The following is a 23,115-nucleotide window of genomic DNA, read 5'->3' as shown; positions in this document are numbered from 1 at the left end:
CATACATTAGTATCAACTTCTATGGGGTTTCCATATAAAACCTTTTACAACTATCAGGTACCTCTTTGGTAGTGGCCACATAATAGTGCTGCTACTACAATAGTGGCTGCTGGTTCTGTTGGCCATCTTCAGAGAAAATCACACCCTTCTAAGATGCCAGTTATGACCTTTAATTACTCCATAATAAACTTTATTATAGATCACGTTTGACTCACTAAGTGGTATATTTTCATTTGAAGTAATTTGAAAAAAGGCATCAAAAACATACATACAATAGGGCGAATTTAGGAACCCATCTACAGATATTTCTGGGAGAGATGGTTGTAAATATGGCACACTGCTGGTACATGGCCATTTTTTGTGCCCAAAGGCAATGTTCCTTCTGTGACATGCTCTCTGCTTTTTAAGAAATTAGGTGGAGTAGGGTGGAAACCAAGAACAAAATGTACTAGAATTCACATCATAAAGCCGGCATGAGCTAAATCTAAACTCTACACCCAGCCATGACTGGCATAGATTTCAACTTTGGCACACAAGAGTGCCCCCAAATTATTAAGAGGCGGGAGCTTCTTAATATTTTAGGCACAATTTGTGGGAACTTGATTAAGATTGTTATACAGAACTGTGCTATGATGCAGAGCAGGTTATGAAGAAAAGCTCAATAATTATGTACATGGTATGACAGTAGAATTTAGAGCACAAATTTTATTAAGTTATATAGTCATAGCCGTAAGTGTTGGCACTCCTGAAATTTTTCTAGAAATTTTTTGTAAATACACGTTTTGTGATACATATGTTTATTTCCTTTGTTTAACAGGAAATAAACGGGAAAAAAAAGTTTTAAAAAAATATATAATTCTCATACAAAACTCAAAAAATGGGCCGGATAAAATTACTGGCACCTTCAGGATTTGGTTGCTTCCATCAACAATTTTCTTACACATCTCCACTGGAATTTTTAACAACTCTTCTTTTGCAAACTGCATGTTTGAAGGGCGCCTTCTCCCGACAACAATATCTCTACAAATGTTCAATGGGATTTAGAGCGGGACTCATTGCTGGCCACTTGACAACTCTCACTTTGTTTCCATCTATTTCTGGATGCTTTTTGAAATATGTTTGGGTTCATTGTCCGGCTGGAAGTTCACTGACCTAAGATGCAAACCCAGCTTTCTGACATTGGGCATCTCATTGAGACCCAAAACCCTTTGGTAATCCTTCAGATTTCATGATGCTTTGCACACAGTCAAGGCACCTAGTGCTAGAGGCAGCAAAATAACCCCCAAAACATCTTTGAACCTCCACCATATTTGAATGTTGGTACAGTGTTCTTTTTATTTGTAGTCCTCATTCCATCTCAACAGTAGAATGATATGCTTTACCAAAAAGCTCTATTTTGATCTCATCTGTCCACAAGATGTTGTTTTCACAGAAAGATTTCGGCTTACTCCCGTACATTTTGACAAACTGCAGTCTAGATTTTTTATGCCTCTGTGTCAGCAGTGGGGTCCTCCTGGGTCTTTTGCCATAGCATTTCATTTCATTCCAATTGAATTTCTTTGGAACTTGATTGGGGCTGCGTATACACCATCCAGACTATCCTGCGTTGCAACCTTTCAATAGTTTTTCTCTTCTGTCCATAAAGATTAGCTGTCATGCTATGGGTTGTAAACTTGATTGCATTGCACACTGTGGACAAAGAAACATCAAGATCTCTGGAAATGGACTTAAACCATAACCTTAAAACTGTTAATATTTTTCCACAATTTTGGTTCTCAAGTCAGGCAGTTCTTTTCTGTTCTCCATGCTTAATGCGACACACACAATGCAAGATTGAGTCAACATTTTAATTGGTTTCAGGTGTGATTTTTATATTGCCCACACCTGTTACTTGCCACAGGTGAGTTTGAACAAGAATCACATGCTTGAAACAAAGTTAGTGAATAGGGAGGGGATTTCTATCTTATTCTGTTACAGTATGTTAGTACTGGCAAACGTGTTAATAATATCTTCATAGTATAGCGACTACTGAGCAGGATATAGGAAACAGAGAAACAGTTTGATTTGGATGCTGTGTCTAATGTGTGTGCATTGTGTATCAGATTTGTGTGTATGTTGTGAATGATAGATGTGTGCACAACATGTGTTAGGGGGGCGCATAAATATTTATTTCACAAGGGCCCTCCCCTTAGCAATACCAAAATAGGTGCAAAACTGTTACGTAAAGGTGCAATAAAAGTACCTATTAAAAGGGCAACCAGGACAGTACAAAGTTTGACACAGGATGCAAAAAAGCATAAACAAGATTAGAGAAAGACCCTCTGGAAAAAAAAAAATAAACAACTAAATCCTATGTGACAACATTCTGTACTTATAAAAATGGAGGAAAGGACTTGCTGTTTCATGATCATGCGATTCATCACAGATAAAGAGGGATATCCAGATAAGCATTTACATGTGACAAATCTGTTGTTATCAGGTTTGATCTGAATTGCAAGGGACACTTTTCACTCTTGGGTTAGTGGTAGACGCAGCACATCTGACAGCTGTACAGCTGTCAGCTCCGATTCCTCCATTAGCATGCACACAGAATGTGTGTGTTATTTTAATATAGCAGGGGGAGATAAACATCTGTCCGACACCACTGACTGTGCTTATCTCTGGATAAAACAAAAGAACTTGACATCTGATTGGGACCCACAATATTAAATGTACCATCTATAGCCAGGCTTACAACTCTGGTTTGTCAAAAAGTGACAACTGGACAAGGTTTGGGTGTAGATAGGAAAAATTGCAACCTTGAATTTTGTTATGTTTATTATATGCGGAGATACAATGTCTGATCATACCATATGCATCTACTATAGGTTATCTGTAAGAGTTCCTTTGATTTTGATACATCATGTTTTTAGTTTGTGGATATTTAACCACTTCAGTTCTGTGCCTTCTTCTCTGGTTTAAGAACCAAACACTAGGGTTGAGCCGATCTTGAAATTTCAGGATTGTTTTTAAAATCTGATTTCCGATCATTTTCCATTCAAACCCGATCCCGATGTACTTTTTAACAAATGATCAAATAAAGAAATCAAGATTTTATTGCGGCTGTTGGACCTCCGGTATATTGTTTCCTTCTAAAATAAACTTCCGAGTTGATCTGGGTCCTCTAACACCCAGCAGCTCCTACAGTTCCTGTATCTATATACCACACAGTACTGCACACTGAACACCCATAGCAACATCAAATGCCACATTGCAGCACAAAATAACTCCCCAACAGTACCAAGTGCCAGCATCAACATAATGGCACCTAACAAATATCACAGAGACTGCAATGATATCCAAGGCTGCTTTGTGCCAACACTAATACTGGCAGTGACCTGCTCCACACCAGCCGATGAGCCTAGCTACACCAGTTAGGCACACCTCACAGATTGAAAAGCACTGAGCTAAACTAGGGACTCAAATGATGCAGGTATTATATGACTAGCATCCTCTGCTCAAAAATGAAGATTTTGGTTCTTTGGAATCAAGGAGCATATTACAGGACTATTTACTATGACATTTGAGATTTATGTCCGAAGATTATTGTACCAGTAGTACAGTATATCTTTGTCACACAGCCAGGGTTTGAGCCAAATATATGATACTGTTATTTTTGCTGTCCACTAACCACTTTTTAAGATAATGGATGCCACGGGTTAGAGATGAAGGTGGGCCAGGGTGGGAAAGCCAGATTTACTACAACTCCTCACTGGCATCAGTTATAGTTAGAATCCACTCCAGCCCATGGCTAGTATAGGAGTCAATTTTACCAAAGTTACCTGTAAGATCGGGGAAGGAGTGGGTGAAGCGACCCAGAGAGCCAAAAGTTGCTTTGGATCACATGACCTGGAGATTGTGATGTCACCAAAACCCAGGTCCATCAAAAACATCCCCAGGAGCTAGTAAATGATTTAATACTTCTTGGGCAACCCCTTTAAAAAAAAAAAAAATCTCCTACTGTATTAAGCCTTGCACAAGGTCTAAAGTAGCAATGTTAAACATCTCTAAGTTCACACGGGGTTTTTTGATCCGGAACCTGAGTCAGAGGCCGCCTCAGGTTCTGGACCAAAATACGGGTAACTGCGACTGGATGCCGGTGCAGTGCATCAGCATCCAGTCGCCCACTCCGCTCTGGATTAGGCCAAATGAATGGGCCTAGTCGGGAGGGGGTGTCTTCAGGTGGATGTCGTGAGGCGAATCCGCTTGAAGGAATGAGCATCTCGCTCCCGGAAAAAAGAACGGACCAGCTCCCTTTGATTTCAATGGCAATGGCAATTTTACTTGTTTTCACTTTGACAATCCTTATTTGTTAAAATGGTCCCATTGCAATGTAATTTATAACATAACATCCCCTAGCTGGGATTCTCAGTGATCAGCTGCAATCTCTGGGGAAACCAGACAGAAGTTTAGTTACCCTGCAGTGCCCCCACAGCAGAAAAGTAGGCATTACACTGTGCTTTTTCAAATCAATGTACTGCCCGTGTAATTCAGGACAGAACAGGTCCTACAGAGGGACAGACACCCTTTGTATTTGCTCACTGCTGTAGCTATGAGATTTTCTTATATAAGTATATGAAAAGCAACATGCTTCAGACTGGGAGAAAGATACACATGGAAATGAGTATCAAAAAAACACATGGAGAGGAGTATGAAGCCTTCGGTTAGAGCAGGTGCTTTCGGCTTTGTTGTGCAATCCTACTATACCTGCCTGTCAAACCACGGCTCACTTACTCTTTAACTAACCGGATCATGGAAACATTTCTGGCCTGACCAGGTTGGTACCATACAATTATTCCTTTTTATATTCCTTAAATAACAAGCTTGTTTGTTTGTTCTGTATCCTTGCTTAAAAAATAGACGTGTTATTTAAAGCACCTGTAAAACAACTTCAGGATGTACCAAAATAAGATTTACAAGCCGACCCCACCTTGGTATGAACTTTGCCCCTCTTAAATGGTTGGTTTCCAAATGAGGCCATCATGGAGATAGAAGCTTAACCACAAAATACTCAAAATACAAACATTACAGGGATATTTTTAACATAAGTAAAAGTGAATACTTATTTCGATGGAATCGTCGGTTTCTAATTGTATCCTCATTCCAATGCTCTTAGTAAAACCTTTACACAGAAGAGTCTTTTTATGGTCCCACTAACAAGAAAGTGGAGGACTTGTGGTTAAAATTGATAGCAGGCAACCTGACAGCTTTCTGATCATCAATCACCGGCATCTAGCACAGCACTTTTAAGAGTTTTATGGTGTTTTACAGCTGTATATAAATCTTGACCAAGTACTTATTGTTTAAAGAGCTTTTAACAAGCTTGTGGCTGTAGGTTGTCGGAAAAACATCTAAATGTTAATTTTAAAAGGACAGGTCCGGTGACAATTAGCTAATATAGGACAACATTGACAGCAAACTTTTTCTACTTTACATTTTTAACAAGATGATTTTAAGTGGATTATTCCAATTTATTAGAAACATTGGGAGAGAATGAACCAATTTAATATAAAGACAATCAGTTAATTTTGCTGGAAAAAATGCAGAATTTTGGAAAAAGTTAAAGCCAACGGACATGAATATATTTTATTACCGCAGGGTTTAGTATATTGGATGATAACTAATATGGAATTAGTCCCTTACCCTTACACCTTTGCAGCTAAAACTGCTTGTACTCTTCTCAGAAGAATTTTGGAACTATTTTGTCTATGGTTAAGGACACATGCTGTGAAAAAAAACTTTTGTTGCAGATTTTTTTTTTTTTTTTTTTTTTTGCAAGAACCAGGAATGTATTTTTTGGAACAGAAATGTGCTTTCTTTACATTTTCCATTCCTTTAGAAGTCACTCTCCGCTTTGGCTCAAAAACAGCAGCAAAATCAGCAACAGTCAAACATTTGCAGTTAGGCAGGTAACAATTCAACATGCCACTGAGATTTTTTCCACTGCTCCAGAATCCAGGGCAGCTTGACGTCATAATGCTTGGCATGCCAATGTCACTGCTGAGGCCCAATCACAGGCCTCAGTGGTGACCCTGGGCACGTCATCACAGAAGAGCACCGGATACTGCGAGGAAGCAAAGACAGTGCCAGATGCCGCAATGTGGCCCAAAAGAGGTAACGGAACGGGAGTAATTTTTTTTTATTATTATTAAACTCTGTGGTCTGAAGAGACTCCAGATTACAATAATTTCCCTTCTGGTTCTATCTGAACAAGTTCAGACTAAAGCGAACTAGAGGATCACTTCGTACAAACACGGGATGAAACAAATCTTCTGAGGTTCATCCTTCATTAGTCTGTCAATTTGTGACTGAGTTGCTGTGATTCCTAAATGCTTCCACTTTTCAATAATACGACTCAAAGTTGGTCATGGAATATCTTAAATGGAAGAAATTTCATGAACTGATGTGTTACAGTGGTGACATCATGCTGTAATTCAGTGAGCTCTTAGAATGAGCCATTCTATCCCGAATATTAGACTGTATGGCTACGTGATGCATTTTATACACCCGAGTCAAGGGGTCAGAATGAAACACCTGAATATTTAAGAAACTTGTCCTAATACTTTTCTTCATATAGTGAATTTTTCCAAGTCAGTGATGTGATGTCATAGCTGTTACATATAATGTCAGTTTTCACCTTTGCCCTCTATGTTTACCAACCTAAAACAAGTTTTATTCTGTCTAAGAATTGTTTGTGCTCTTGTACTACACTTTAGCTGTCAACTATCCTTGTCTGAACCTAGCTAGCTTTTGGAACAAAATATCTGCTTTTCACTGTTATGGTGTAGCTGTCAATATGGTTGTCATCTTGCTGGATGAGCAGCATTGTGAGATCCAGTATTGCCACTGGCAAATACCTTCTCATGTCATCCTCCACTATCAGTTAACTTCTGGAAAGCAAAAACAATGTAATGAGGTAAAGTGTTAACTTTCTCAGTAAGCTATGGTAGGTGGGATCGCAACTGCATCAAAAGAGTCAGAGGCCTGGTCCGTGAGTGTGGCAGGAATTACCATCTGAGCAAACAAGAGTAATATCCGCTAGCCCATGTGACTGTGTTGCAAGGGACTGGAGCTACCGATTATGTCTGCCGTATCCCGTTCTGTTCCCATTGCTGTTTTATATCTGCAGTCAAAGAAGAAAAGGCTAGCATTCAGAGAGATCTTTGTTAAATAAAAAAAAAGCATTGCTAGCATTCCCATACTATAACACACTGTATGACTCCACCTCTACTCTGAATATACGTTATTTTAAGAATTCTAATAGGCAGTGTAAAATGTTCCAATCTATGAGGGAAGGGGGTAGAGACAGAAGGAGAGGGGGAGACTGTACAGATGGCAGTGCGGTGATAGTGTTATTGGAGGTTGTCAATAGGTCAATAAAGAAGAATCAACGTTTCTATTATTTTTACAGATATTCACTCACTGTCCCATTTGGGGCTCACGATCTAAATTCCCTATCATTAAGTCTTTGTAGTGTGGAAGGAAACCCATGCAAACAACTGGAGAACATACAAACCCTTTGCAGATGTTATCACAGGTGTAACTTGAAGCTACTGGGTCCCAATTCAGAATCTGCAATGAGACCCCTACCTACCTTGTGCCATTTAGAAAAGTAGTATATTTTATGTGGCAGGGGGACCTCAGGGTTCAAGGTCCAATAGCAACTGTTACCACTGGACCCCCTAGAGCTAAGCCCCTGGATGTTGTCCTTGGCTAGATTTGAACCCAGATGGTGGCGCAGTGCTAACCACTGAGCCACCATGCCGTCCTATTTTGTAGGTTTATTTTATTTAGATGACGAGTTCTGCTCATTTCTTAGATAGATAGATAGATAGATAGATAGATAGATAGATAGATAGATAGATAGATAGATGTCAAAGAAAAATTGTGTGTCATTCCCACTGGTTGACAGGATGCCAAGTGTATACACAATGGGCTAATAAAGTCCACTTTTTTCACTTGATTTGGTGTGCGATCCAGTTTTCAAGGTTTTTTTTGGATGGATGGATGGATGGATGGATAAATAGATAGATAGATAGATAGATAGATAGATAGATAGATAGATACTACCATAGTAATCTAAGCACCATAGTTTACAAGTGGGCATCCTATGTACTTGTTGCATACTGCAATATCTATGTTCCCCTACACTGCACGTCTGACCCACATCTATATAAAGGCGAAGTGTACTCAGAACTCCCTGTAATAACCTTAAAAAATAAAAGTCATAATTTACTCTTTTTTTCTGCAGGAACTGGATTATCCGGTTTCTGGGGTTGTATCACCTGGAGCAGATGCTAATGAGTGTTGGTTTAGGCATTCTTTAGCAGATTAGCTGCTTGTTACAAAGTGCTAAATATGTATGAATACCTTATTTCAATATATTATTACAGAGATTGGGCAACGCTGCAAGGAATGAAGCAATGAACTGGGTGGGACGGGAGTGTAATTGCTACCTTCAAAGTGCTACTTTAATTCTTTCCAACAAATTGAGGTATGTGTTGCACAGAGAAGTTAAAACGCAGGCAGTGAAATATGCCTTAGTGCATCCTCCTGTTCTCGAGAAGTATTCATTAGCCCTAGATTTCATAGTAATGATTGATTCACGGACCATTTCAATGTCCCGGTTAACAACGCCCTCTATTGCTCCCAATAGCCCCATTTGTGCGTCATTTATAATTTCATCATCTGCTTGTTCTCTATGAGAACAACATATTTTGACTGATACTGTAATGGCCGTATGTATATTAATAAAAAGAGTTTCACTACATGTATAGAAAAAGTTTCTTGTGATGCACATAGTTTACTATAACACCCATTGAAGACTATACATGTAGCTCTTGTATCCATGGATTACATTACACAATGATTTACATTGGTCATACACATTAGATCTAGTCAACCGAGCCCAAACATTTAACCTGGAGCGGTCCACCATCTAATGCATTGGAGGAGAGAAGGATCGGGCTTGTTGGATTTCAATATGCATGATTCTTTTCTTCTTGGAAAGATAAAACACTGTCAAGTGGCTTATTCACAGTTATTGCCCTTCCCTTATTGAAAACCCACACTTGATTGTCACTGTCAGAGTCACTGATGGCAGCCATTACAACGCCCAAAGGGGTGACAACCCAAGTTTTCCCTGACCCTGAATTACATTTTTATCTTTAGCACTTTGCTTTCATTTTCGAGCCTGTCCATACACATAAGATATGTGTCTGTGTGTCTTCTGATAGCTAATGTGTATAGGATTTCTCTCAACTGTGACAACACATTTGGGAAAAAGAGTACCAAATATGTTGGAGTTCAAGATTCTCTATCCATTGTACTTTAGGAAGATGAGCTGACACCATCAATAAATAATTCTCTTTCTATCAACTTCTAGTAGACTCCTGGATATTTCATTATTATTAGAGATGAGCGAGTACTGTTCGGATCAGCCGATCCGAACAGCACGCTCGCATAGAAATGAATGGACGTAGCCGGCACGCGGGGGGTTAAGCGGCCGGCCGCCGTCAAAGCGGAAGTACCAGGTGCATCCATTCATTTCTATGGAGTGTGCTGTTCGGATCGGCTGATCCGAACAGTACTCGCTCATCTCTAATTATTATCACATATACAGCATTCAAAAACTGCATTGGATTCTGTGTATAGTAGTTTATGCATCAAACTTGACTATATTTTTATTAATCTTAGTGTGTATATTGCACTTTTTAAGTCATGCTCCCAATATAGAAGATTAATGGTATGTTCACATGGAGGACTCACACCTCAAACTCCTATTCCATGTCCGCCCCTTGGTCATCCCTGCTGGTTATGGTCAAATGAATTGGACTGGCTCGTGCCACAGACTCTGCTGCTGAATCAGCCATAGAATCTGCAGCAACTTTGGGCAGGTTGGTTATTTGGCAATGATTTCTAGGATTTAACAAAGCAACCTTAAACTAATATGTACCTTTAGGCAGAGCTGTGTGTACCTAACTTGAACGGAAGTGCACAGAGTCCAATTGCTCTATAACTATAAGCTCCTGAGCCCTCACTGTCCATGTTCTGTCTTTTATACTGGAGTCTCCAGGGCCTGGTAGTGATTGTGACCTCTGCACCCCCTATGGCGATGATCGCCAGCCGTTTGAGCTCAGTGTTTCAAAATTTGTAAAAACAAAAACAAGCATAACTTGGGTGGTGTGTCACTTCCAGAAAAATCAATAATTATAGTTATATTTTAATATATGTACTGTATTAAGTAATGAAGAAAAACATAATTCTTTACCTTACCATTTTGTGACTTTTTTGTTGTTGAATTTCATTTGCTAAATCTTCAATTGAAAGTTGGTATTTCTTACACTTCAAGACTAGTGAGGTTTTGGCAGAGTTAATGCAATAAATTTTGTGCGGGTGGGAGCTCTGGCTTCATTGCCTAACCCTAACACCAACTCCACAAAAGGAGGAGGTAAGATGGCTCCCATTTGCGCAGAGCTTTCAGCGAGAGAGTTCTCCGCTTCCGTATGTTGTCAGCTTGCTGCGCATCAACAACAACATGTCAGCGTGTCACCTGTTACATGCATGTCATAGGGTAGCCATCATGGCCCCATAGCTACACCCCTGCTACAGAGTATGGTGCCTCCATGAAATATTGTATTATGGAGATGTCCTTCCCCCTTCACCACAAACATCTGATGGAGCACGCCACATTTACTGGCACATACATGTACAGTAACTCTACTGTACAATTTGGAGGCTCATAATATACCCATATAACCATAATATACGCACGTACATGAGGTCTCATAATGACAATTATTTTAATAATTTTAGTACTTTTATTTGATGTCACTGAGCAGAATGACTGACAAACAGCCCAGAGAAGAAACAGATTTCTGGCTTTTATTCTGTAATATTTTTAAGAATGTCTATGATAATGTTATTTAATATCTGAAAACCCTGCAGTGCTACTGTCATTTATCCTCTTCTAGTTTATAACTAGAAATAGAAAAAAAAAAGTCTTGTAATTACTTTCCTTGTCTTGTTCCAGCAGTGGGAATGAGGAAATTACTTGTAGCCCCATAGGAAGGTTTAAAGAGAAAATCAAACCCTGTTGCAGGTGACAGAGAGGCATTGATTGATGATTCATATTTCATAAGTTTAATTGGGATTTACATAATAATTTGTGTCTACATGACTAAGTAAAGATTATCGCTTGAAAGATCTAGGAGGGTTGTTTGCAAAACCCTAGGGGAACATACCAAGCCTCATAGCTATCTATCTGATCAGCGTGTTAAAAGACTGAAGCTTTCAGAAGTGGTTTGATCTCTCCTTACAAGGTTAAAGGGCAGACATCAGGAGAGACTCTCAGCGAGAAATCCGACAAAGCTTTGCAGCGCACATAGTTTTACACATCTATCCCCTTTTATACTTGTTTACTTCAAGTGTATTTTAAGTAATTTGTAATTAATATTAGCACCTCACCTGGGTGACGTGGCCATAAATCTACCGCAGGTGTGCAAGCAAACTCTCTATGCTTGTCTGGATGCCTAGGGCTCACGCATACGGTAGAGAGTTGTGTACTGAACATAAGCGGTAGTATACAAAGGCCATATGGCTCTCTGATATGGAGCTGTGCAGCCTCTACGTGCTGCCATATAGGCTCGGCATGGAAATATTCTGCCCTATAAATACTTAATGGAGATAATAACCATGGCATCAGATTCCGCACACCACATTTTTTGCTGTCAGATTGAAATCAGAAACAAAGAAGTACAGTGGATCCCATCAGTGTTCAGGACACAAAAAGGGTAAGTTCAGACAGAGATTTTTGTATCCGCCTCAAAATCCTGACCAAAAAGATGGCTCCCATTGAAATCAATGGGAGCCCCTCAGGAGTTTTTTCCAGCTCCCAGAAAAAAGAAGCAAGGTACTCATTCTTCATGCCAAGTCTCCTCATGATTCGGCCTGAAGACACTCCCTTCCCCCGGACTAGGCCCATTCATTGGGCCTAATCCAGAGTGGAGTGCGCGGCTGGACACCAGTGCAGTGTACCGGCTTTCATTCGCCACTACCCGGCTTTTGGACAGGAACCTGAGGCGGGCTCCGCCTCAGGTTCAGTCCACAAAGCCCCATCTCAACTTACCCTAAAGATGCAATAGCCCCGCCATTTTGCACATCTTTTTGTGCAAATCGCTTCTATTCTTTCTAAGTATTTGGTTTTCTTAAACATTTCCCAGCACTCTTATCAAATACATTACACTCAGAACCAGAAAAAAAATTGCAATGGACACAGTTGTCATGAAATGATATGCCTATTTTACCATGTCACCAAGGTCACATATGTTTTCTGGAGTTATACTTTCTGCTATGGAATTAGAAGTTTAATAAATACTATGATAATATCTCAAATTGATTTATAAAGGGTATAATATTTCAGGTCATCAACAGTTTAGCGTGGAACTATGGCTGGAGACAGGCTCAAACCTTACATTATATGGTTACAAGTCAGTAAAGATAAAGTTATGATGATGGCTTTCTACTGCTAGATATTAGTGGATGTATGCAAGTTGGTATTTGGAGGCCTCAACAGCGTATAGGAATGCCTAATGGAGAACTCTACATGTGACCAGCAGACTTAGAAGAAGGAAGAGAAAGAACAAAAGTTTATGTGCGTACTTATACAATATTTAGGTGACCAAGTGAGAAGAAAAAGTTCCTCATAGTCTTCAATATGGCCAACTTTGGCTACTACTTTCTAGCAATTCTAAAACAAAGTTGATGTATATGAATAAAAATGCAATGGGAATGTGGAAATTGCTTGTTGCCCCATGAGAAGGCTCAAATATAGCATAGAAGGAGCGTCCTTTGATCCCACTATATGAGACATAACAGAGACTTGATCTGTAAGAGTGACTGAACTAGCCCTTCAATGTATTACAGACCACCATGTGATGCTACACTTCTGGGATTTCTGAGCTCCTGGCTAGAGACAGCTATTCAGTAGAAGTTGAAGAGGATGCACACATGTTTTAAAAGTTGTCTTCTGAAATAGATGTAATATAAAATCAATAATAGATAGTACAGGACATGTAACACAGTAAGTGATAGTAAGTGTAAAACTCACCTCTCTAATCCTCCATTTCTCCTATCCTCCTATTTCTAGGCTTTCCAGGTCCTTTACTGATCTCTATGTACCGATCCCAACAAACATACAGGAAATGCTGCTGAGCCTATGACCCATGTTGGTGATTGGCTGAGCGGATTTTTGTGTTTGTCGAGAAGAACTAGGAAGATCAGGATAAGCAGATAAATATGGAGTCCAGAAACAGACCAAAGTTTGATACACAGGGGGGAAAAAAAAGTATGTGAACCTATATTACATCAGGGGCATGAGGAGGTTCTATGCATCATTAATTAGCTGGGGAAGGTTAGGGCAGCATGCGTTACCTCCTTAAGAATTTGGAAGGGAGCATATACATACCTTACTGTAGCAGGAGGGAGAAGAGAAAGGGGGAGAAAGCAGAAGACGAGGGTACGGGTGAGGTACAAAATTACATTGTTGTCTGTGACGGAACATGAAATGTCTCATGGAAGGGTGTGGAGAAGTAACCTGGTGATGGGGTTGGTCCGGAGAAACAGTGCCCATTGCGAGTGTTTCACCTTTTATGAGCCAAAGGTTGTTAAATTTAACATATAATGACCCATTCTTAATATTGTGAACAGTAGGCCGTTACAGCCTTTTCTTTAGTAACATTTGTTAACTCTTACAACAGACATGAACAGCCTGAGACTTGTTCGGGGTAACTCAAGTTTTCTCTGTCGGCCTATAGATTTGTTACTAACTAAATTGATTGACCATTTGTTTTTACTCCAGGGTCATGCTGAAAGTGAATAATGTCATTGACAAATATGGTTTCGCATCGGTGGAACATTTGATGACTACCTTTCTTCATGTATTATCGAAATCAATAACGTGAAAATATAACCTTCCTTTGGCAGCTAAACCTTGGCTCATTGTCACTAGCTTTTGTACAGGACACGTCTCTCTGTATTGAAAAGCTAGCCGATTGTGAGCAGGATTGAACAAACTGCAAAAGGCCATTCAGGTGGTGCTTGGCCTAAATTCTTTATTGGCTTCAACGGCCACTTTGCAGTTTATTGAATCCATGTTTGAGTGATTGTTCAGCTAGAGTTTTAACCCAGAGTTAATCCGCAGAACCTTGTCAATTGTAATGAAAACCCTGCTTAGCTAGTGATGCTGTGTTGGGTTTCTGAATCCACAAACATACATACAGTATATTAACAGCTCAGAGGATCACCTGTGTTTGTGGCAAATGAGTTTCAGTTATAAGGCTGGTTCCGCGCCAAGATAGGAGAACAAAGTGTTTATCCCTTTCTTGGACCCTGTTCAAAACAATTACAGAAACTCAGTAACATAGTAACACAAAGACAGAAAGGATGTAACAGGGGCTGTTAACACCTCAAACATGGAGAGGAGAACAGCAACAACAACTTGTAAATGTAATTAGAGAAACTTTACCCCTTTGTTGATATAAGGGTCACCAACACTTTGTGAAGTGAAAGACTTTCCCAAGAGAATGACTTCTGAACGACAATAAAAACATGGCTCCTATGTAATACCGTAGCAAGATTTTCTTTCACCTTTATTTTTAGGTTTTTTTTTTTCTTTCTTTCAACTTATAATTTGTTAGAGAGTAACATTTCGCCCCGTTCTTTTTTGCACAGATCGTTCTTCCCAGCAGTGAACAGGTTACATCTTGCATGTAGTTCAAATGGTCTGTGATTCATGCCCTCCTTCCCATGAAAGAGTATTAATCTGCGGCTCCACATGACATCTCAAACAGCCCACGGCAATCATTTAGAAGCAGGTAATCATGATTTGCTTTTAATTATGTACGGTTTAGAAATGACGGCGTGATGTTAAGCAGAGAACAGATCAAGGTGACACAAAGTGGGTGTTAGAAGGCGTCTACTAATTGCTGGAGAAAAGACTCCTGGACTTGGCTTCTGGTGAAGAATGGCAGATTTTTGTCAATACAGGTAGAAAGGGAAAAACATCATACCTCTATGGTGCGCTATCAAAGTTCTTCAGATCTCGGAGCTCAGAGATAATACGTACGCTAGATTTGTCCAAGTCAAGGTGCTATACAACTTTAAAAATATTTTTTTATACTAAGGCGCTTAAATTTTCCTTTGGCTACAGCTACCATATGATGTACCGGAATTGCACCGATGGTCAAGCATGCCATGATAAAGCCCAGTGCCAAATTATAGGGTGGATGCATGAAGCATGAGTTCTACCACTTTAGAAACTTAGGAGGCCACCATCTTCTACCCACTATTTGTGGGAGCAGAATTATTGGGGACAGTTTCATATGGAAATTGGTTGAGGTGCACTAAGTTATCAGCCTCATTATTTTAGGAGTATTGCATTGATATCAGTTTAATTTCTCCATGTGGCTACTTTAAAGCAAATCTCTAAACTGCAAACCAGAAGCTCATGTAAAATGGCTGCCCTCTACCAATATCACTGTACAGAAAATAGACTGAACCTAGGAATCAAGCTTAAAATCAAAATATTAATATTTGTCAATAAATATAGGTGACACATTACCTTAAATTTCTTCCCATCAGAGTCATTTTTCGCTTTCATTCCGGTTTTTTACTCCGCCTTCCAAAAGCCATGACATTTTTTATTTTTCCATTCACAGCGACATATGAGGGCTTATTTTTTCAGGACAAATTATACTGTATAATGGTGCCATTTAATTTTCCATATGGTGTACTGGGAAACTGTAAATAAAAAATCCAAAATGTGGTAGAATTAGAGAAAAACTGCATTTGTGACATTTCTCATGGGTTTCATTTTTACAACATTCACTGTGTGGTAGAAATAACATGTTACATGTGTAGTTTTTGTTACACTTTAATCTAAATCTTTGATGCAAAAAAATTATTTTAGTTACCATATTCTAATTCCAGGTACTTTTTTTTTTTAATGTTCCCGTTAATGAAATTGTGTTACATAGTGTTTGTATTTTAGCCAAAAAAAGAGCGATTTAGCTCTTTTTTTTTTTTTTTTTTTTTTTTTTTTAACTTCTATGGTATTGACTGTATGGGATTAATATTTTTAAGGAAAAAGGCATTTGAATTTTTCTATTTTTTTGTTTTTTTAAATTTTTTAAAATGTAATTTTTTTCCATAGCCCCATAGAAGGCTTTAACTTGTGAACATCACATCACAAATATATTGCAGTCTATGTGGAAATCCCTATATAATTATGAAAAATGAAAGAAAGCAGGCAGGGGGAAAACAAGGAATCAGCGGCTCTACAAAGAGTTAATGCCCACAGAGGGCACTCTAATCGTCAGCATTACCATTATAAAACAGTAGAGACCCAGTGTTCATGGAGCCTGCTGTACTTCTGAACAGGTTTGACATCTGTCAAACTATTATGACAACTGTCAGGAAAGAGTTAGGCTGAAGCCGCACATTGTGGAAATGCAGATTTTTTTGTTGCAGATTTTGCTGCGTTTTTTTTTTTTAGCCAAAGCCAGGAGTGGATTGAGCAAATGATAGAAGTATAAGAACTTCCTCTATACCCCCCATTTCTTTTGTAAACATTCTTGGCTTTTGCTAAAAAAAAACGCTACAAAATTTGCAACATAAAAAAGCTGTGTTTCTGCAATGTGGGGCCTTAGTCTTAAGCATATTTTAAATTATGGTTATGTTCATGGGAAAACCTCATTCATGGGTCCCCATGCAGCGTAAATGCCACAATTTTGTATCAGCGGTTTACAGTCCCTGCCAAGTGGATGGAATTCTGGCTAATCCCATTCACACACAGAAAATAATCTGTAGTGGAAATACTGCGATATGAAAAATGTTTTCATTTTTGCAAATCACTACATGTCTGTGAAAAGTGCTGTGGGAAAAACCACAATGCTTTTCCGAGGGAGTTTTTTCAACAGTGCTTTTTGGCTGTGGCCTGCTATGTGGGTTAATGGGTTAAAAAGTCTCCCATTGATTTCAATGTGTAGCACGCGTAAGATGGAACCTATTGAAGTCAATGGGATCTGTTTTGAAGTGCTCGCTCTTACATGTCAGAATAAGCGGAGCGTTACTCCATGGGAACGGAGCCTTAGTGTTTTGTACCAGTGCTTAATATTGTATACTCAGTCCTCCTATGGGCACGATGGACCAAACCTGTAGTGCTATAGACACCCTTGGTGATAAAAGATTAAGTGGACAGGATTGTGAAGAGTCTGAGTTCTACGTGTACAAATAAACAAGGGTACAATATGCCCATCTAAGGCTAAGGCCCCACGTTGTGGAAATGCGGATTCAGCCGTGGAATCCGCAACAAGAATGATCATGTTGCTTTTTTTTCCACAGCTAGATAGCAGGAAAAAGAAGTTAGCAGCTCCCATTGAAGTCAATGGGAGCTGGTTTTGGCAGTCAGACGGGTTTTGAGGCTGATTCCATGTCGGAATCCACTGCCAAAATCCCAGTGTGAACTTAACCTTATATTTCTACCTTCTGCTGAATGCACTCCTTGCTTTGGCTCAAAAAAAAAAAATAAAATAAAATAAAACGCAACAAAATCTGCAACAAAAAAAAAAAGCTGCATTTCTGCAACATGGGGTCTTAACCTTAGGCTGCGGAAATGCAGCTTTTTTTTGTAGATTTTGTTGCGGTTTTTTGAGCCAAAGTCAAGAATGGCTTCAAAAGGAATGAGCAATATATAGGAAAGTCTTATACTTCTATCTTCTGCTTAATCCACTTCTGACTTTGGCTCAAAATAACTGCAACAAAAAAAGCTGCGTTTTTGCAATGTGGGGTCTTAGCCTAAAAGAGGTCTGAAGAGGAGAATCCTGCATGACATCCAGCAGCCCAAACTACAGCAATCCATAGGTGACTATAGATTTACTCAGAAAGCAGCAGCTCCAGTGCATTGGAGAACAGGCGACCTTACTGTTACATTTATATTATATCTATTCAGCATTACTGTTTCTTATAGTAATTCTAAGAGTTCTCTTTGTATCACTCTTAACCAGTTCCATGACCTCTGCCCTTCTGTTTCACCTTGACTTTTGGTAGGCAGACACAGGTCACATGTGCCTGTAAATTATGTTGCAAACAGAACGGAGTTTGTAATCATTCTGGATAAGGAAAAAAAAAACCCTGTATTTACTCCTTGGAGAATCTTGCCTTTTCTTCCCACAATTGGCTTCTTTTATCGCTCTTAGTGATTGTAAATTGCATATCAAACAGCAGTACAAGGCAGATTAACACTCTCTTGGTATTGGCCGGAATAAGCACGTTTCAGATAGAGGGAGGAGGGGATGAAACAAGAAAATGCATTCATGCCTGTTTGTGCTCAATACGCTGAAGGGAATTGTTCAAGAACAGTTGATCCTTGTGAAAATGTTACCCCTGAAACTTTGCCAGAAGGCTGTGTAATTACCAGTCATGCAAGTTAAACATAAACTGCTTTCCAAGCTCCATTTCCAACTTATGAAATGGTGACGTTGCGTTTTGCACCAGTTGTCTCTGAATGCCGGGCTCTGATTTTTTTTTTTTCACGGCACTTAAGTAAGGAGACAGTTTCATTTGTTACCATGGAAAGTTCTACATGATCGGTAAAACATATGTATCAAGTAGTCAATGGAGAAATTTGGATTCCCCTTTATGTACTGATGACTATATCATAAGCTGGTAGGTGGAAGGCGTTAGGTAACACCAATGTGTAGGTGAGGCAGAAGATGACTGACCAATGACCATGAAATTGTCAAGTTAAGGCTGAAATTGCCTCACGTTCGGGGGTATGTCTATAGAATGCCATTATAAAACCTATACCATGCAATGCCACAATTGTACTGACAGGTTACTGTATTTTTTGATACAGCTGGGTCTGTCAGGTACTGGCACATACTCACTTTATAACATAAGTTTCAAGTGGACATCCAGCACTTGTAGGTAAGGGTTGGTTCACACTAGCGCTTGTATTCCGTCCGCAAGGAGTCCGCATGGAGACACCCCCCCCCCCCCGGACGGAATGCAATTACAATTGCAAGCGATGTGCTTGCAAAGCACATGGAGCCCATAGACTATAATGGGCTCCGTGTGCTTGCTGCGCACTGCCTGCACGAATGAATTGCAGTGTGCGGCAAGCACACGGAGCCCATTATAGTCTATGGGCTCCGTGTGCTTAACTGCACAGCGCTTGCATTAGCGTTGGTATTCCGTTCGGGGGGTCTTCATGCAGACTCCTTGCGGACGGAATACAAGTGCTAGTGTGAACCAACCCTAACTGCTATTCAAGCAATAGGAGGGGAACTGCAATGCTGCTACTATTACTTGAATACCATGTACTGGGTATCCACTACCAGCTTTTGGTAACCAAAGGCTGCTTCAACAGCTGATCTGTGTGGGGTCTGGATGCTGGACCCCCACATATCGAATACTGATGACCTATTCTGTGGATAAGTACCAGTATGAAATTGGATTTGAATTCAATTCCATGGATTCTATACTATTGGACTGGATTCAAGTCTATGGGTATATCACTGGTTTAGGACAGATTCACATCTCACGCCCAGTCTCCGCTTTGCAGGTTTCCGTCTTCTGCCCAAGAAACTGCACAGGAGACGGAAACCAGCAGTCAGTTTTCAAACACATTCACTTGAATGGGTTTGGAAAGTTTCCGCCTGTGAGAGTCTTCTGCACCTCCGCGGATAAACCGTTGTTTTTTTTTTTTTAACTGGACACAAAGTTGGATGTGTAGGACTTTGTGTCCGGTTAAGAAAAACAGTTTCACCACGGAGACCAGAGGACGCTCACGGGAAGACACTCACTGTTGGGTTTCTGTCTCCTCTCCAGTTTCTCGGGCAGAAGACGGAAACCCAAAAAGCGGAGACTGGTCGCAGGTGTGAACCCGCCCTACAGGCATACTGTATATGGCAGACCGTGTACCATAGATATGATGTGAATACTCAGTGTACAGAGAACACTTATTTGGAATTTCTTCTCTACAGTAAGAGAATATCATATAACACAATGTACATCTCAATGCTGTTTTATTAACATTTAAATCTAGATGTGTACTGTCAAATGTATGACCAAACTTGAATTTCTGTAGAGTAACATTGAAGCTAGTTGGACTCTTTAAAAGGAACCTATTACACTGAAAGCAATTCAGTCTGCAGGCAGCATGGTATACAGCAGGAAGAGCTGAACAGATTAGTATGTATACAATATTTGTAGGAAAATATTCAGTACAACATCATTTTTTTTTATTTACAACTCTGACTCTAACACCAGTTGCCTATTCTTTCACTCCCTAGACTGACGCTAGGTTCACACTAGCGTTCGGGTCTCCGTTCTCAGCTTTCCGTCTTCTGCCGGCAGAAGACGGAAAGCTGTCAGAGCGGGTCCGGCCGTGAGCGGTGGTGAGCTTTTTATGCCGCGACACCGTTTTTTTTAAAACTGGACACAGAGTACTGCATGTCCGTCTCTGTATCCGATTTTAAAAAACCGGTTTCGCGGCAGAGAGCATAAAATGCTCACCGCCGCTCACGGCCGGACATCTCTCTCACCCATTCAAATGAATAGGCATGAAAGAGTTCTGCAGGATTCTGTATCCTGCCTCTGTTTTGTGCAGGAAACTGAAACCTGCAGAAAGGAGACCGGGCGCAGATGTGAACGAGCCCTGACTGACAAATACAAGCAACAATTGCAAATATAACTATCAGTTGTCTAAATATTGCCTCAGGATTTTTATTGTTTTGGTAAAAATGACTTACTGGGGAGAATTTACGAAGACTAGCACATCATATGCGAGTAGGCCGAGACACCACGTTATGGAAATGCATCATTTTTTGTTGGAGATTTTGCTGTGGTCCTTTGAGCCAAAGTCAAGAATGAATTCCACAAAAGGGAAACATCTACAGTTTCCTTTTTATTTTCCATTCCTTTTCAAGCCACTCCTGATTTTGTTTCAAATTTGTGACTCATCCTATAAAAACAAACCCCTAGTAGCGAGCAGTAAATTGCATTGTCATCTCACAATATGGTTACCTTCTACTGGACCTTTGAACATACAGATAGAACATTTTTGTGTATGGTTATCATTTTGTTCTAGATTTTCTTCATCTTAGCAATTTAGGTTTTTCATTTGTTCTTTAGGATTTGTTATTACCCTTTTATTATTTTGTATTTTTTTTATGTTCTTCTAAAACGTATCAGATTATATTTGCTTCTTTTCCCTACATATTTTGTATCTTTTCCTTTCATAAGTTCTTACTCGGTTGGTTTCGGTTTCATAAGACGGGTGGGTTGGGCTTTTGCCAGTGTTGTATCTGCCGTGAACTTTATAATAAACCTGATTCTTATATCTCACCTGGACCCGATATTTCTTCGAAATTGCAAATGGTCCCTAAATTAAAACAAATGTTCGGATGCACGGAGTTCGAAGGAAAGGTCTAACTCGGCAGGTCACCAGTCTAGACTTATGGCCTTACCTGGGACACCCTTTGAAATTTTCCTACTTAATGAACGTTACTTTCAAGTCATAAATTCTAATTCTAATAAAACTGGTGTCAAGAGCCAGGTATGAACAAACTTATTAAAAATGTTCTTTTTCACCTAGTGGACAGGATTTTTTTTCAGGGTTACAGATGTTTTCACTTGTTGGGTGCAAGATGTAGGAGCATCTGAATTAATAGACCAAAGCCAAAGTTGCCAGATGAAATTTAACTTGTTTCTCTCTGAATTCCAATGCTTTATGGCTATTTTTATTTTTTGATTGTCAATAACTACAAGAATTTAATACTATATTCCGCTATATATTTACCTTTATAAGAAGTAAAAGTAAGATAAAAATGTTCTTGTGAGTTCCAGGAATTATAGGTTATTAGAATTAGTTTATTACTGTCCCATATTTGGTGGCATTACTAATCAAAAGCAAAACTTCACATTCTGCAAAATAACAATATGTTAGAGAAATTTATCTTTACATATTTTATATTTCATGAATCAATCCCATTGTCTTAAAATCTGTATTATTGCCATCAAATTATTAGGTTGGGAAAGGACCCAAGGAAAAATGGGACTTTAAAGGGAAAGTCAGATTTGCTGTGTAGACTGGGACATAAATTATCAAAAGACTGGGAATTTACATAAAGCTTTATTGTACTGCAGGATAGTAACAATATGTATAGATAAGGCTCTGTAAGTACAGTAGCTTCTCTGGTGTCTGGGGGAATTATGTATGACATTTCTCTGTCAATTATCTACATTTATTTTAGCGCAGTAAGGGCTCAATCACACGGGGCAAGAGGGGGCGAATTTTGGCGCTGAATCCACAACAGAATCCACCCCCTCACAATAGAGGTCTATGTAGAACACTAGGTTACTTTTTTTTTTTTGGATTGGGAACATGCCGCTCATGCAAAAAAGAAGCGAGCTACTCTTTCTTCAGGCGGATTCCGCGACTGATTCAGCCCTGGCGTCCACCTCACGGCAGCACTCTCCGGACTAGGCCCATTCATCTGGGCCTACTCCAGAGCGGGAAGCCGCAACTGTCGGAAGCCGCGACAGTCGTGGCAGGCACATTTTGGCGCTATTCTGACGCGTCTTCCCCCGTCAAAATCAGGACCAAAATACGCCATCCCGCGGCCTGTGTGAACTAGCTCTAAAGCACACATGTGCTGCTGTATCCATGTCACTTATATGACGGCTGCAGGAAAATTTTTGAAAATAAATAATTAATAGTTGCAAAGTTAACATCAGAACAAGCAAATTATTTATTTTCTACTTAATGGATGAATTTAAAATAAAATACATGAGACATATTGTCATGACCGCCGGTCTAAACCAATAGTACAGTATGGATATTGAATGCTAGTTTTACAACCCAACAACATACACAACATCGCTAAAGAGGAAACCGATAAAGTGACTGATTTATAGCATCAATTCACTTTTGAACACCATTTTATAATTTACATGTAGTGAAGCATTTTTACCTGACAAGCGGATAAGGCCTATAGGAAAAGGTGTTTGCTGGGA

This window comes from Leptodactylus fuscus, chromosome 7 (assembly GCF_031893055.1).
Source record: "Leptodactylus fuscus isolate aLepFus1 chromosome 7, aLepFus1.hap2, whole genome shotgun sequence".
Classification (NCBI taxonomy): Eukaryota; Metazoa; Chordata; class Amphibia; order Anura; family Leptodactylidae; genus Leptodactylus; species Leptodactylus fuscus.
This window is presented reverse-complemented; position numbering follows the sequence as displayed.